This window comes from Ctenopharyngodon idella, chromosome 19 (genome assembly GCF_019924925.1).
Source record: "Ctenopharyngodon idella isolate HZGC_01 chromosome 19, HZGC01, whole genome shotgun sequence".
Classification (NCBI taxonomy): domain Eukaryota; kingdom Metazoa; phylum Chordata; class Actinopteri; order Cypriniformes; family Xenocyprididae; genus Ctenopharyngodon; species Ctenopharyngodon idella.
The window spans coordinates 18,452,501-18,467,037 of NC_067238.1; the positions used below are offsets into that span (position 1 = coordinate 18,452,501).

A 14,537-nucleotide genomic window follows, 5' to 3' on the forward strand; every position below is an offset into this window, starting at 1 on the left:
ATGCGATCGCGTTTGACTCCGGATCGACGCTCTTATATCGGCGCGCGTCTCATTCTCCTCCCTCAACTGAGAGGAAACGCGAGGAGATGCACATGAGTCACAAATCAGACAGGAAATGTTCAAGAACAAACACTGAGGGAGGAGGAAGCGTGTCTTTTCCTGCTTTACTTTCTCAAAACCGCTTACTTCTGCCTGTGTGTAAATACACTCAGTGCTCACTAACTAGACAACACTTTCGGGCATCTTGAAAGCTGGTAAGCACCCTACATAGACAGCATTTATGGGCATCATAGTCTCCAAACCTTGTGAGTTGCTTACATAGACAACATTCTGGGTGTCATAGTCTAAAAACCTAGTGAGTAGCCTATGTAGACAGCATTTTTAGGCATCATAGTCTAAAAATCTAGTGAATTTCCTACATAGCCTATATAACATTTTTAGGAAATGTCTCAAAACCTAGTGACATACCTATATAGACAGCATTTTAGGCGTCATATTCTCAAAACCTTGTGAGTTGCCTACCTAGACAACATTTTTAGGCATCATAGACTCAAAACCTATTGAGTTGCCTACATAACATTTTTAGGCCTCATAAAACCTAGTGAGTGTCCTACATAGAAAACATTTCTGGGCGTCAGTCTCAAAGCCTATTGAGTTGCCTACATAGAAAACATTTTTAGATGCCATAGTCTCAAAACCTAGTGAGTTGCCTACCTAGACAACACTTTTAGGTATCATAGTCTCAAAGCCTATTGAGTTGCCTACATAAAAAACATTTTAGGTGCCATAGTCTCAAAACCTAGTGAGTTGCCTATACATAACATTTTTAGGCCTTGTAGTCTAAAAACCTGGTGAGTTGCCTACCTAGACAACATTTTTAGGTATCATAGTCTCAAAACCTAGTGAGTAGCCTATGTAGACAGCATTTTTAGGCATCATAGTCTCAAAACCTTGTGAGTTGCTTACATAGACCACATTCTGGGTGTCATAGTCTAAAAACCTAGTGAGTAGCCTATGTAGACAGCATTTTTAGGCATCATAGTCTCAAAATCTAGTGAATTTCCTACATAGCCTATATAACATTTTTAGGTGTCAGTCACAAAACCTATTGAATTCCTACATAGACAATATTCTGGTGGTCATAGTCTAAAATCCTAGTGAGTAGCCTATGTAGACAGCATTTTTAGGCATCATAGTCTCAAAACCTAGTGAGTTTCCTACAGAGACAGTATTTTTAGGCATCATGTTCTCAAACCCTAATGTGCTGCCTACCTAGACAACATTTTTAGGCATCATAAAACCTAGTGAGTGTCCTACATAGGAAACATTTCTGGGCGTCAGTCTCAAAACCTATTGAGTTGCCTACATAGAAAACATTTTTAGGTGCCATAGTCTCAAAACCTAGTGAGTTTCTTACATAGACAACATTCTGGGTGTCATAGTCTAAAAACCATGGTGAGTAGCCTATGTAGACAGCATTTTTAGGCGTCATAGTTTCAAAACCTAGTGAGTGTCCTACATAGGAAACATTTCTGGGCGTCAGTCTCAAAGCCTATTGAGTTGCCTACATAGAAAACATTTTTAGGTGCCATAGTCTCAAAACCTAGTGAGTTTCTTACATAGACAACATTCTGGGTGTCATAGTCTAAAAACCATGGTGAGTAGCCTATGTAGACAGCATTTTTAGGCGTCATAGTTTCAAAACCTAGTGAGTGTCCTACATAGAAAACATTTCTGGGCGTCAGTCTCAAAGCCTATTGAGTTGCCTACATAGAAAACATTTTTAGATGCCATAGTCTCAAAACCTAGTGAGTTGCCTACCTAGACAACATTTTTAGGTATCATAGTCTCAAAACCTATTGAGTTGCCTACATAACATTTTTAGGCCTCATAAAACCTAGTGAGTGTCCTACATAGAAAACATTTCTGGGTGTCAGTCTCAAAACCTATTGAGTTGCCTACATAGAAAACATTTTTAGGTATCATAGTCTTAAAACCTTGTGAGTTTCCTACATAGACAACATTCTGTGTGTCATAGTCTAAAAAACATGGTGAGTAGCCTATGTAGACAGCATTTTTAGGCGTCATAGTTTCAAAACCTAATGAATTTCCTACATAGACAACATTCTGGCGGTCATAGTCTCAAAACCTAGTAAGTTACCTATATAGACAGCATTTTAGGCATCATAGTCTCAAACCTGAGTCTCCTATAGACAACATTTTTAGCCATCATATTCTCAAAACCTATTGAGTTGCCTACATAACATTTTTAGGCCTCATAAAACCTATTGAGTTGCCTACATAGAAAATATTTTTAGGTGCCATAGTCTCAAAACCTAGTGAGTTGCTTATACATAACATTTTTAGGCCTCGTAGTCTAAAAACCTAGGGAGTTGCCTACATAGAAAACATTTCTGGGCGTCATAGTCTCTAAACCTATAGTGAGTTGTCTACATAGAACATTAGGTGCCATAGTCTAAAAATCTCTTGCATTTCTCACATAAGACAACATTTCTGGGCGTCAAATGGATCATAGTCTTAAAACCTAGTAGGTTTCACTCATAGACAGCATTTTTTAGACATTTGTTCTCAAAATCTGCCTATCGAGATTTTTTGAGCATGTGTCTCACATAGTGAGCCCTGCACCTACACAGCATTTTTGAGCATCTCAAAACCTTGCAGACCACATACCTATTAATACATGAAACACATTCTGTGAGCTGCCTAACTAGACAGCAATTCTGAGCTTCATAAGTACGTAGAAGTTTTGTAGCAGTCAAAGGCTATAATCTCACTAATTAAGCCAAAAAATGCTGTCTATCTAGGTAGCACACTGGGTTTTGCCACAGACACTGAAGCATCATCGTCATGAGTGAGAAAAACAAAACAAGAAATGACATCAGAGCAACCACAATCTAGACCAAAGCATCTGCGTATAAAGAAAATAGTGCACAACAAAAATAATTATAAGATCTTGTTTTCTGAGAAATTGATCAATATCAAGTGAGCGTAAATGAGTTTGAATGCTTAAAATGAGGGTCAGAAAAATAAACTTATTTCAAAGGGAGAACAAGTTTATTTTTCTTGTTGAATTCCTATCATTTTGCATCTCAAGTAACTGTATCTTGATTTAAGAATGTTTATATTTGTGCTGGAAAACAAGGCAAAAATAAGACAAAAATCACTTTATGCAGTGTGTTGTGCAATGTTTTAAGCATGTTGCACTTCAAATCTTATGCAATTCTGCTTTTCAAATAAATGCAATTAGTTTTGATGATGTTTAGATGTTTAAACAAGATAAAACTGACTCAGAAAGATTGTTGCAGAAATCACGTGCCGTAAGTGTAGAGTTTGGCAGCTTTTGGATGTTGTTTATCCTGTCCGTCAGTACGACATTACTGAATTCTGTTCCTGGAAATCAGTGCAGTGCTTGCGAAACACGTTATTCCATGGAAAGAGCCATTCAAGAGCCGGAGAATGGTTGAGTTAGCTAGTCTAGACACTGTCTGTCTCTTTTGCCACCTTTAACTGGAATTGAAGCCGACTGCAAGACTGCACATTTTTCTGCATCTGTTTTACATAATTTGCACTGGTTAAACTAATTCACATCTACATAATAAATGACAGTGTCTAGAACATGATCAAACCCAGCTGGGTTTGTTTATGAACTCAAACTGGACTGAGCTCTTTTGGTGAAGCTACAGCCTTCTTAAATATAAATATTTCAATGCAAAGATTATAGACTTGAACAGTTGCATGCAATGCACATTTCAGTGTCTGTAGTCCTGATGATTCCTCTAAACATGTGTCTTATTGAGGTGTTACTGAACTGATGCTTGTGTTTTCGGCTATGCAGTAAATCTGTCACTGTTTTCTGCTGTAAGAGGCTTCATTAGCCGTTATAAACGCAGTGTCTTTAGTCTCCAGACATCTATAAATCACACAGACTGTCTGCAGACTGACCAAAGTTCCCTAAACAGCGAGATGACAGTGACACAGTCTAAGTCTGGCATAGACTTGATGTGATCCAGTGACAAATTTAACAGTCTGAGAGCTTTATCACATCAGATCTCTGAAAGATATTCACTTTTTTAGTAAACTAGATGTTTACCAGCATGTAAAATAATATCAACACATTTTCTGCTTTTCTTCAGTGTTTGATTTGTAGACTGACGTGCCAATATTCAAAAACATTTGTGCACACTGGTCTCTATGATTCATTTCACATTATCAAAAAATGCTTTGGTAAATCATAATTATGGCATACTAAGTCATAATTATGAGATTAAAAAGTTAAAAATATGACATACTGTCAGGGAACACAGACTCGATGGCACAGGTGAGTAAAAGTGAATGACTCAGTTTAATAACAAGCAGGTGAAATATAGTAAAAGAGGATTATGTACAACAACCAAAGCAGATGAAGAATGATGAAGACAGTACAAAGACGTAAGTAGCACCACACACTTATAAATTACTGTTGAATTGGATATTAACAATGTCTCTTATCTTTACAGGTAGTAACCAGATGATCTGGAGGAAACAGGGATCCAGGAAGGAGGGAACGCTGACGAATGGAGCATGGAGAGATCACACAGGTAAGTAGACTCAGGTAAGTAAGCATAGCAGTCCATTCAGTCCTAGTTGAAGCAAAAAGGTTTCTGTCCTACGGTGTTTTTCTAATTTACCACAGTAAAGAATGTGAATATAATAGGCCTAATTAAAAGCGAACCAAAGGAAGAAACGTTTATAATCCATTGCGTGAGTGAAGATTTGAGATTCCACGTTCAGTGGAATAACTAATGGAATCGGGTGACCAAATCGCGATTCGCAAAACAGAATACAAAGCCGACAAAGCTTAAATGTATGGACTCACGTACCTCTCTCATTCGGCATGAAACCAAAATGTTTCCATGGCTGCGATGTCACATTTAATTGCTAACCTATTAGCCTATTTCTTCTATAAACAAAGCTTTGTGCTTCACTCATGTCATATTCATGTAAATACTGGCACAGCCCTATCAGTGGGTACCGAATATACCCGGATACTACAGAAATGCTGGTAAAATTTCAGTACCGACTTGGTACCGAAGTACCGGTACTTTTGACAACACTACTCCACCAAACTTTACACTTGGCACAATGCAGTCAGGCAAGTACCGTTCTCCTGGCAACCGCCAAACCCAGACTCGTCCATCAGATTGCCAGACAGAGAAGCGTGATTCGTCACTCCAGAGAACACGTCTCCACTGCTCTAGAGTCCAGTGGCGGCGTGCTTTACACCACTGCATCCGACGCTTTGCATTGCACTTGGTGATGTAAGGCTTGGATGCAGCTGCCATGAAGCTCTCTACACACTGTTCTTGAGCCAATCTGAAGGTCACACGAAGTTTGAAGGTCTGTAGCTAATGACTCTGCAGAAAGTTGGTGACTTCTGCGCACTGTGTGCCTCAGCATGCGCTGACCCCGCTCTGTGATTTTACATGGTTGCTGTTGTTCCCAATTGCTTCCACTTTGTTATGATACCACTAACAGTTGACCATGGAATATTTAGTAGTGAGGAAATTTCACGAATGGACTTATTGCACAGGTGGCAACCTATCACGCTACCATGCTTGAATTCACTGAGCTCCTGAGAGCGACCCATTCTTTCACAAATGTTTGTAGAAGCAGTCTGCATGCCTAGGTGCTTGATTTTATACACCTGTAGCCATGGAAGTGAACACCTGAATTCAATGATTTGGAGGGGTGTCCCAATACTTTTGGCAATATAGTGTAGCAGTCCTAGATAGTGACGAGACCAGACAATCTCTGTGTGCGTGGTGCTGACTTATGTAGACAGGTTTGGTAATTGTGAAGTGAGTGCAGGTGATAACCAAGGAGGATTGTGGGAGATGTAGTGCGCCGAGGTGACAGGCATGGTGACTGGTGATCCTGACAGTACTCCCCCTTTCGGAAGGCACAACCTCGTGCAAAACAGAAGGGTGGGAGGGCGGTTGTCCTGGAGCTGTGTCAAGTGACAGGCTGGTGAATAGGGATATACAGCCAGGTCAGGGAACCTCCAGGACGGCACCGGAAACCTAGGAATCCAGGGAGGTGCCGGCAGTTCAGGGAGCCATGGCGGTGCAAATAGCTCAGGGGGGCCATGGCGGTGCAGATAGCTCACGGGGGCTTGGCGGTGCAGATAGCTCAAGGGGGCATGGCGGTGCAGATAGCTCACGGGGGCATGGCAGTGCAGATAGCTCAAGGGGGCATGGCGGTGCAGATAGCTCACGGGGGCATGGCGGTGCAGATAGCTCAAGGGGGCATGGCGGTGCAGATAGCTCACGGGGGCATGGCGGTGCAGATAGCTCACGGGGGCATGGCGGTGCAGGTAATTCAGGGAGCCATGGTGGTGCAGGTAGCTCAGGGGGCCATGGCGATGTGGGTAGTTCAGGGATCATGGTGGCCTCCTTGACCACATCGAAGGAACTTGCAGAACACAAGATCATGACGTCCTCCATGGCCGCATTGAAGTAACTTGGAGAACAGAAGATCATGGCGGCCTCCTTGGCCGCATCAAAGGAATTTGGAGAACAGAAGATCATGGTGGATTCCGTAGCCATGATGAAGATGCTAGTAACAGTCACCATGATCGCAACGTAGGAGCATGGAGAGCAGGAGATCCTGGCAGCCTTTGTGGCTGCGTCAAGGGAACTTGGGACACAGGGGATCAGATTGGACTCCAAGGCCACAACAAGGGAACTTAAAGCACAGAGGATCAGATCAACCTCTGCGGCCATGATGATGGGACCTTAATCAGTCTCTGTGGTCGTGATGAGGTAATATAGATTGGCCTCCTTGGCTACATCAGGGCAAACAGGAAATTCGGGGACAATCTTCTTAGTCATATCTGGGCAAACAGAAAACTAAGCGGTGATCTCTTTGATCACATCTTGACAAATAGGAAATTCTGGAATAACCTCCGTGGTCGCATCTGAACAGACAGGAATCTCAAAAATGACCTCTGTGGTCGCATCTAGACAGACAGGAAATTCAGGGATGAATACCTCCACTTCGATACGAGTGGGAAAGCAGTGTACGGCCTAAACACACATTATGGCCACCACCATAACAGGGAGAACAATCATTGGTAGAGGGGTCTCTGAATCCTCTGGGCTTGGAAGTATCTGGCTGGGTTCTGGCATTATGGCCATGTTGGCCAATGTAGATTCAGGGGTTAGAGTGGGATCATTTTTAATGTCATAATTTAAATGTAGTATGTCATAATTTTGACTTTTAATCTCATAAATAAAGAAATGATTTACCAAAGCATGTGGCAAAAATGGGCTTCCATATAAACAGCAGTGAACTTTGAACAACATATTTTCTTATTTCTTTTGATTTTGGGGTGAAATAAATAATATCTTTCTTAATTATATTCGTCCAGCTGCTGATGAAGAACATCAAAGAAACTCAAAAGCAAGAAGAAATACAGACATTAAAGTGACAGATGATGAAAACAGATCATAATGCAGAAAACATGTTTCACGGCACATAAACCTGCGTGATATTCAGATGTCACGAGCGGTAAATTCTCCTCTTCACACTGACTCACGTCATCAAAAACACAGAGAGAACCGCACACATATTTCATCACAACACAAGCATGTTATATGATTCAGATGTTATTTGAGCAGAACAAACATGCACTAGAAGAATGTGCTGCTACTAGGGTTATTATTGTTAACCAAAACATAAACTATTGAAAACATTTATCTAAAATACAACTAAAAGAAAATGACAAGTGTTGCCTTGCCGCAACGCCTTAATACAACGCAAGTCACTTAATAAAATCATCTGCAAAATGCATAAATGCAAACTTGACTTTATTTGCATTGCTTAGCCTGTCTTTCATTATGAAATAACCACAAAGCAATCTGAATCCTGATGACAGAATGATTAGTAATAAGCAGACCTGCCGCTAACTTCCGTTGGATCAGCACAATCCTCCTCGCTGAGGTTTTACTTCCTAAATAAAGCGGCGCTGTCTGTGTGTTAGCTGTGGTTGATTTTGGGACTCCAGCGCTGAGACTGTCTGCCGTCCACATCAGTACTGAATCACTGACACTCAAAATAGTGTTAAAAACTACTGCAGACTATTTGTCACACATCAGCTCTACAAACGGCTCTCATTCACACCTCTGATCCAGGCAACATGCATCTCAATGTGATATTCTACAATGTATTTTTCAACACACCGATCAGGCATTATGAGCACTGACAGGTGAAGTGAATAACACTGATTATCTCTTCATCACGGCACCTGTTAGTGGGTGGATATATATATTTTGTCCTCAGAGTTGATGTGTTAGAAGCAGGAAAAATGGGCAAGCGTAAGGATTTGAGCGAATTTGACAAGAACCAAATTGTGATGGCTAGACGACTGGGTCAGAGCATCTCCAAAACTGCAGCTCTTGTGGGGTGTTCCCGGTCTGCAGTGGTCAGTGTCTATCAAAAGTGCTCCAAGGAAGGAACAGTGGTGAACCGGCGACAGGGTCATGGGCGGCCAAGGCTTACTGATGCACGGTGGGGAGCGTAGGCTGGCCCGTGTGGTCCGATCCAACAGACGAGCTACTGTAGCTCAAATTGCTCAAGAAGTTAATGCTGGTTCTGATAGAAAGGTGTCAGAATACAGTGCATCGCAGTTTGTTGTGTATGGAGCTGCATAGCTGCAGACCAGTCAGGGTGCCCATGCTGACCCCTGTCCACCGCCGAAAGAGCCAACAGTGGACATGTGAGCATCAGAACTGGACCACGGAGCAATGGAAGAAGGTGGCCTGGTCTGATGAATCACGTTTTCTTTTACATCACATGGATGGCCGGGTGTGTGTGCGTCGCTTACCTGGGGAACACATGGCACCAGGATGCACTATGGGAAGAAGGCAAGCCGGCGGAGGCAGTGTGATGCTTTGGGTAATGTTCTGCTGGGAAACCTTGGGTCCTGCCATCCATGTGGATGTTACTTTGACACGTACCACCTACCTAAGCATTGTTGCAGACCATGTACACCCTTTCATGGAAACGGTATTCCCTGGTGGCTGTGGCCTCTTTCAGCAGGATAATGCTCCCGCCACAAAGCAAAAATGGTTCAGGAATGGTTTGAGGAGCACAACGAGTTTGAGGTGTTGACTTGACCTCCAAATTCCCCAGATCTCAATCCAATCGAGCATCTGTGGGATGTGCTGAACAAACAAGTCCGATCCATGGAGGCTCCACCTCACAACTTACAGGACTTAAAGGATCTGCTGCTAACATCTTGGTGCAGATACCACAGCACACCTTCAGGGGTCTAGTGGAGTCCATACCTTGACGGGTCAGGGCCGTTTTGGCAGCAAAAGTGGGACCAACACAATTTTAGGAAGGTGGTCATAATGTTATGCCTGATCGGTGTATATTTCCGATATATAATATAATACGATATGTACAGTTTTGTGTACTTACAGGACATGTTTTTGCATTGGTTTATTGCAGTGTTAATTAGTACTATTAAAGAAATCTGTTTTATTTATGTATGACTGATAAATATGCATCACATTAAGTTTATTAGTTTATGTTAAAAGTGTGTATCCAAGCGAATGGAAATTTTATATGCAATTCAAATATATACATTTAGGTCTAAATATTTTTTTGAGTGTAATTGTGTATGTTTTTCTGTCTGTCTGATCTACAGTGTCCTCTCACTGACACTATTATATAAACATTTGATCAAATGTTGACATATAAATGTTTGTTTACCGTCTGACTGTAGCGTCTCTCTCTCTGTCTCTCTCTCTCTCTGTCTCTCTCTCTCTCTGTCTCTGTCTCTCTCTCTGTGCTGATGTATGTCTCTCTGTCTCCATACTAAATTTTCTGTATTTTGATGTCTACTGCCATGGAACTGCATTTATGGAATGTCTAGAAACAGAGAGAGAGTGTGTTTGTACAGCATGTTATAACATGTACTACTGTATGTTCAGATCTAAATATATAGCTTCAACTATAACACACACACGCAGGTTTCACTCTACACTGTAAATCATTATCATAATTTTAAAGGTTGTAAAATGCTATGGTAAAAACCTGTTAATTGGTTTAAGTTCCCTTATTCTATACAGTGAAAAACTGTAATAGATCTAATGGGACATTTCATGTAATTTTACAGTAAAATACTGTTAAATACAGGGCCATACCCACCATTGAGGTCTCCGAGGTTTGGAGCTCAGTAGTTTTCTGAGGAGTATATAGTAAAGGTTGTGAAATAATTGCCTAATATTAAATCTATTTTGGTGCTGCACAGATATTGCACAATGATTACCGACCTTCTCGTCTGAGCTGCCTGCCTCAGCAGTCTAACAGTGCTTGTCAATGTCAAAATGTTAGAGATGACCAATCAGATCAAAGTAGGCGGGCTTTATGTTCTCAGAAGTGCGAATTCCAGCGCAACACTTCAGATCATAAAAGTGCGAGATAAGATGCAAGTAGCTAAACTAGTTACCAAACATTTAATATCTGACAGCTGTTATGATGGAAATGTTAATTAGTAATAATCAGGGATGCAAACTTGTAAACTTTTGTCTAATTTTACCATTTTTATTTGAAAATATAGGTTATCATTTACGTGATTCGTGTAGGCCTAATGTAATTTGTAACTGTCGATGTGACGAGACAAGAAACATTAATCAAGCCTTTTTCATCATATTAGGCATAAGATTAATAAGGAATGTGCACATATTTTGAATGAATTTAATAAGTTACTTAGTTGCCTAGCTTTCCTGGTAGCCTTCAGTAAATTAACTTGTCTAAGAATATGATTCATAAAACATACATATCGGTTGACCCTATGTTTGTGACCCAGCTAACACCAGTTACGTAATTCATTGATACTTTCTGAGACTTGAGACTTACTATCTGATAATGTAATTCAGCACTCTACGAGCACAGTATAACAGCTGACAGGACAGGAAAGCTCTTTTTTCTGAGGAGAGAGACTTTTTAATTTGTAACAATTTACGAAAATAAGGTTAGAATAATGACACTGACATATAGCCTGTCAACATCTCATCTGACCGCAGATACTGAGGGTATGTTTACACGTCAACGATGTACTAAAAACAGAAAAGTTTTTCCTTTGCGTTTTTTATGTACCGATGGCAATGATATAAAAAAAAAAAACCCCGTTCACGCAGACCTGCGAAAATGTTTAAAAACACTGTATTTTGCTGCCAGGCCAGTAGATGGCGATGTCACTTTGTAAAGAAACACAGACGTCTATAGACTGAACGCGTAATACGCATGTGCATGACGTCACCGTTTTTCACAAATTCACATTTTGTAGTTTTACACAGAAACAATAATGGTATTGTTTTAAAAAAAACTTGCACTTTGAATCCCGTTTTCAAAAGTTTGCATTTTCAGGCCCCCAAAACGCTGTTGTTGTGTACATGAACAGCCAAAATGCATAAAAAGTTTTCCTTTTTTAGTTGAAAACAGTGTTGTGTGAACGGCCCCTGAATCAGGACAATTTCTCAGGCACTCTTTACTTAAATTGAGTCTAACAGAAGTGTCAACAGGTTTCACGCACGTCTTTCAATATAAAAGTCTGTTTCTTTGATTGCACAGTCTGCGACCCACCAGTTGCCGTTCCACACCCGTAAGACCTTCGGAACACAAATTAAGATATTTTTGTTGAAATCCGATGGCTCCATGAGGCCTCCATAGCCAGCAATGACATTTCCTCTCTCAAGATCCATTAATGTGCTAAAAACATATTTAAATCAGTTCATGTGAGTACAGTGGTTCAATATTAATATTATAAAGCCACGAGAATATTTTTGGTGTGCCAAAAAACAAAATAACGACTTATTTAGTGATGGCCGATTTCAAAACACTGCTTCATGAAGCTTCAGAGCTTTATGAATCTTTTGTGTCGAATCAGCGGTTCGGAGCACCAAAGTCACGTGATTTCAGCAGTTTGGCGGTTTGATACGTGATCCGAATCATGATTCGACACGCTGATTCATAACACTCCGAATCTTCCTGAAGCAGTGTTTTGAAATCGGCCATCACTATATAAGTCGTTATTTTGTTTTTTTGGCGCACCAAAAATATTCTTGTCGCTTTATAATATTAATATTGAACCACTGTACTCACATGAACTGATTTAAATATGTTTTTAGTACATTAATGGATCTTGAGAGAGGAAATGTCATTGCTGGCTCTGCAGGCCTCACTGAGCCATCGGATTTCATCAAAAATATCTTAATTTGTGTTCCGAAGATGAGCGAAGGTCTTACAGGTGTGGAACGACATGAGGGTGAGTAATTAATGACAGAATTTTCATTTTTGGGTGAACTAACCCTTTAATAGTTTTACCACAAATATCTTCTTTCCGATGATCCTTGGAAGCCAAAATCGAAATCAAAAATAAAATTAGCTTAATATCACAGGCCTAAAGTGTAAGCAGACGTTTGAATGTTCAGTTCTCTCCTCCATCGTCACAATTAAACAGGGCTTTAATGTTGTGCGCGAGCTGCAGCTCCTCTGTGAGCGCGATCTCTCTTCTGGATTGTGAATAGCAAAAATGCATCATAGACAAATGTCCTAATATTATTGCATTTAGAAACAGCTGGCGACTCTGGCAAGATAGAATTAGCAAGATAATGTCTATTTAGCAATAATAAATGTATGTGTATTTTCTTCATAATTTCTCCAGTTAACGTCAGAGCTTATCAATACACCATAATTTAGCCACGGGGCCCATTTAATACCGGGTTTCGGTACCTATCTCTACCCACACCAAAGCAAACAGAAGAGCATAAAAAGACAGGGCAACTAGAATTGAAAATTCAAAATGAAAATATATAGTTTATTTATATAAACTATATTTCTGTATTGTTATTACTATTCCCAGTCCCGCCCACTCCCGCTAACATTTTTTCCCATCCCGTCCCAATCACGTGATTAATAGTGATTTTGTTTCCCATCCCGTGGGATTCCCGAAAAAATGTCAGCCTCTACTCTGCAGCGGTGCAGACCAGATTGGTCTAAAATAGTCAGAATATAAACACTTATTATAAGTGTACCATAATGATTCAGAATAAAGACAAAAGTCTTTCTCATCATATAATTTTTGTAAACTTTGAACACAAAAAAGTTATGGACAGCAGCTTTAAGTAAAGAGTGTATTAGTGTGACCATCTCACAGATGCAACCTTAACAAACCCTCTAACCAACCCGTCACACAAACCTGCTTGTATCAGGAGAGTTAAAGCAGATTTTGCTGATTCGAATCTTTCCCACAGCAGCTCTTAACTACTTGGTCTTTTTTGAAATAGGTAAAATCATAAAAATCCTTGAAACATGATAAATCTGTCTGCATAAGAAATTAAGACATGTTTCCATACATTACATATTTAATAGGAGTGTATTTAATCTTGCTGCACTGGCAGATTTTGTTAAAAACAAGTGAATCTGAAAGTGCAATATGACAAATCACACTTCATGATGCAATTTCTCTTAAATATGCTGCACAGTCATTTCTTCAGTCAGTCTGTCCTGTTTCAATGATATTTTAACTGAAAAACAAGACAAAGACACTCACTAAGAATAGGATTTTTTTTTGTTCAATGTCCTTATAAGTCTAATGTTTCAGTACAAACCCGATTCCAAAAAAGTTGGGACACTGTAAAAATTGTGAATAAAAAAGGAATGCAATAATTTACAAATCTCATAAACTTATCTATATTCTATTGTGAATAAAATATAACATATCAAATGTTGAAAGTGAGACATTTTGAAATGTCATGTCAAATATTGGCTCATTTTGGATTTCAAGAGAGCTACACATTCCAAAAAAGTTGGGACAGGTAGCATTAGAGGCCGGAAAAGTTAAATGTACATATAAGGAACAGCTGGAGGACCAATTTGCAACTTATTAGGTCAATTGGCAACATGATTGGGTATAAAACGAGCCTCTCAGAGTGGCAGTGTCTCTCAGAAGTCAAGATGGGCAGAGGATCACCAATTCCTCCAATGCTGCGGCGAAAAATAGTGGAGCAATATCAGAAAGGAGTTTCTCAGAGAAAAATTGCAAAGAGTTTGAAGTTATCATCATCTACAGTGCATAATATCATCCAAAGATTCAGAGAATCTGGAACAATCTCTGTGCATAAGGATCAAGGCCGGAAAACCATACTGGATGCCCGTGATCTTCGGGCCCTTAGACGGCACTGCATCACATACAGGAATGCTACTGTAATGGAAATCACAACATGGGCTCAGGAATACTTCCAGAAAACATTGTTGGTGAACACAATCCACCGTGCCATTTGCCGTTGCCGGCTAAAACTCTATAGGTCAAAAAAGAAGCCATATCTAAACATGATCCAGAAGCGCAGGCGTTTTCTCTGGGCCAAGGCTCGTTTAAAATGGACTGTGGCAAAGTGGAAAACTGTTCTGTGGTCAGACGAATCAAAATTTGAAGTTCTTTTTGGAAAACTGGGACGCCATGTCATCCG

At 40.2% G+C, this 14,537-nt stretch overlaps 1 protein-coding gene across 2 annotated transcripts in view; it reads right to left on the reverse strand.

Moving 5' to 3' along the window:
- tgfbr2a (transforming growth factor beta receptor 2a) overlaps positions 1-150 on the reverse strand; it is a 17,313-nt gene extending 17,163 nt beyond the window's left edge. For both annotated transcript variants that reach the window (XM_051872738.1, XM_051872736.1), the window contains exon 1: positions 1-150. This exon is cut by the window's left edge and continues 67 nt beyond it. The gene's annotated coding sequence lies outside the window, so the exon portion shown is untranslated.
- Positions 151-14,537: the final 14,387 nt, after the last annotated feature.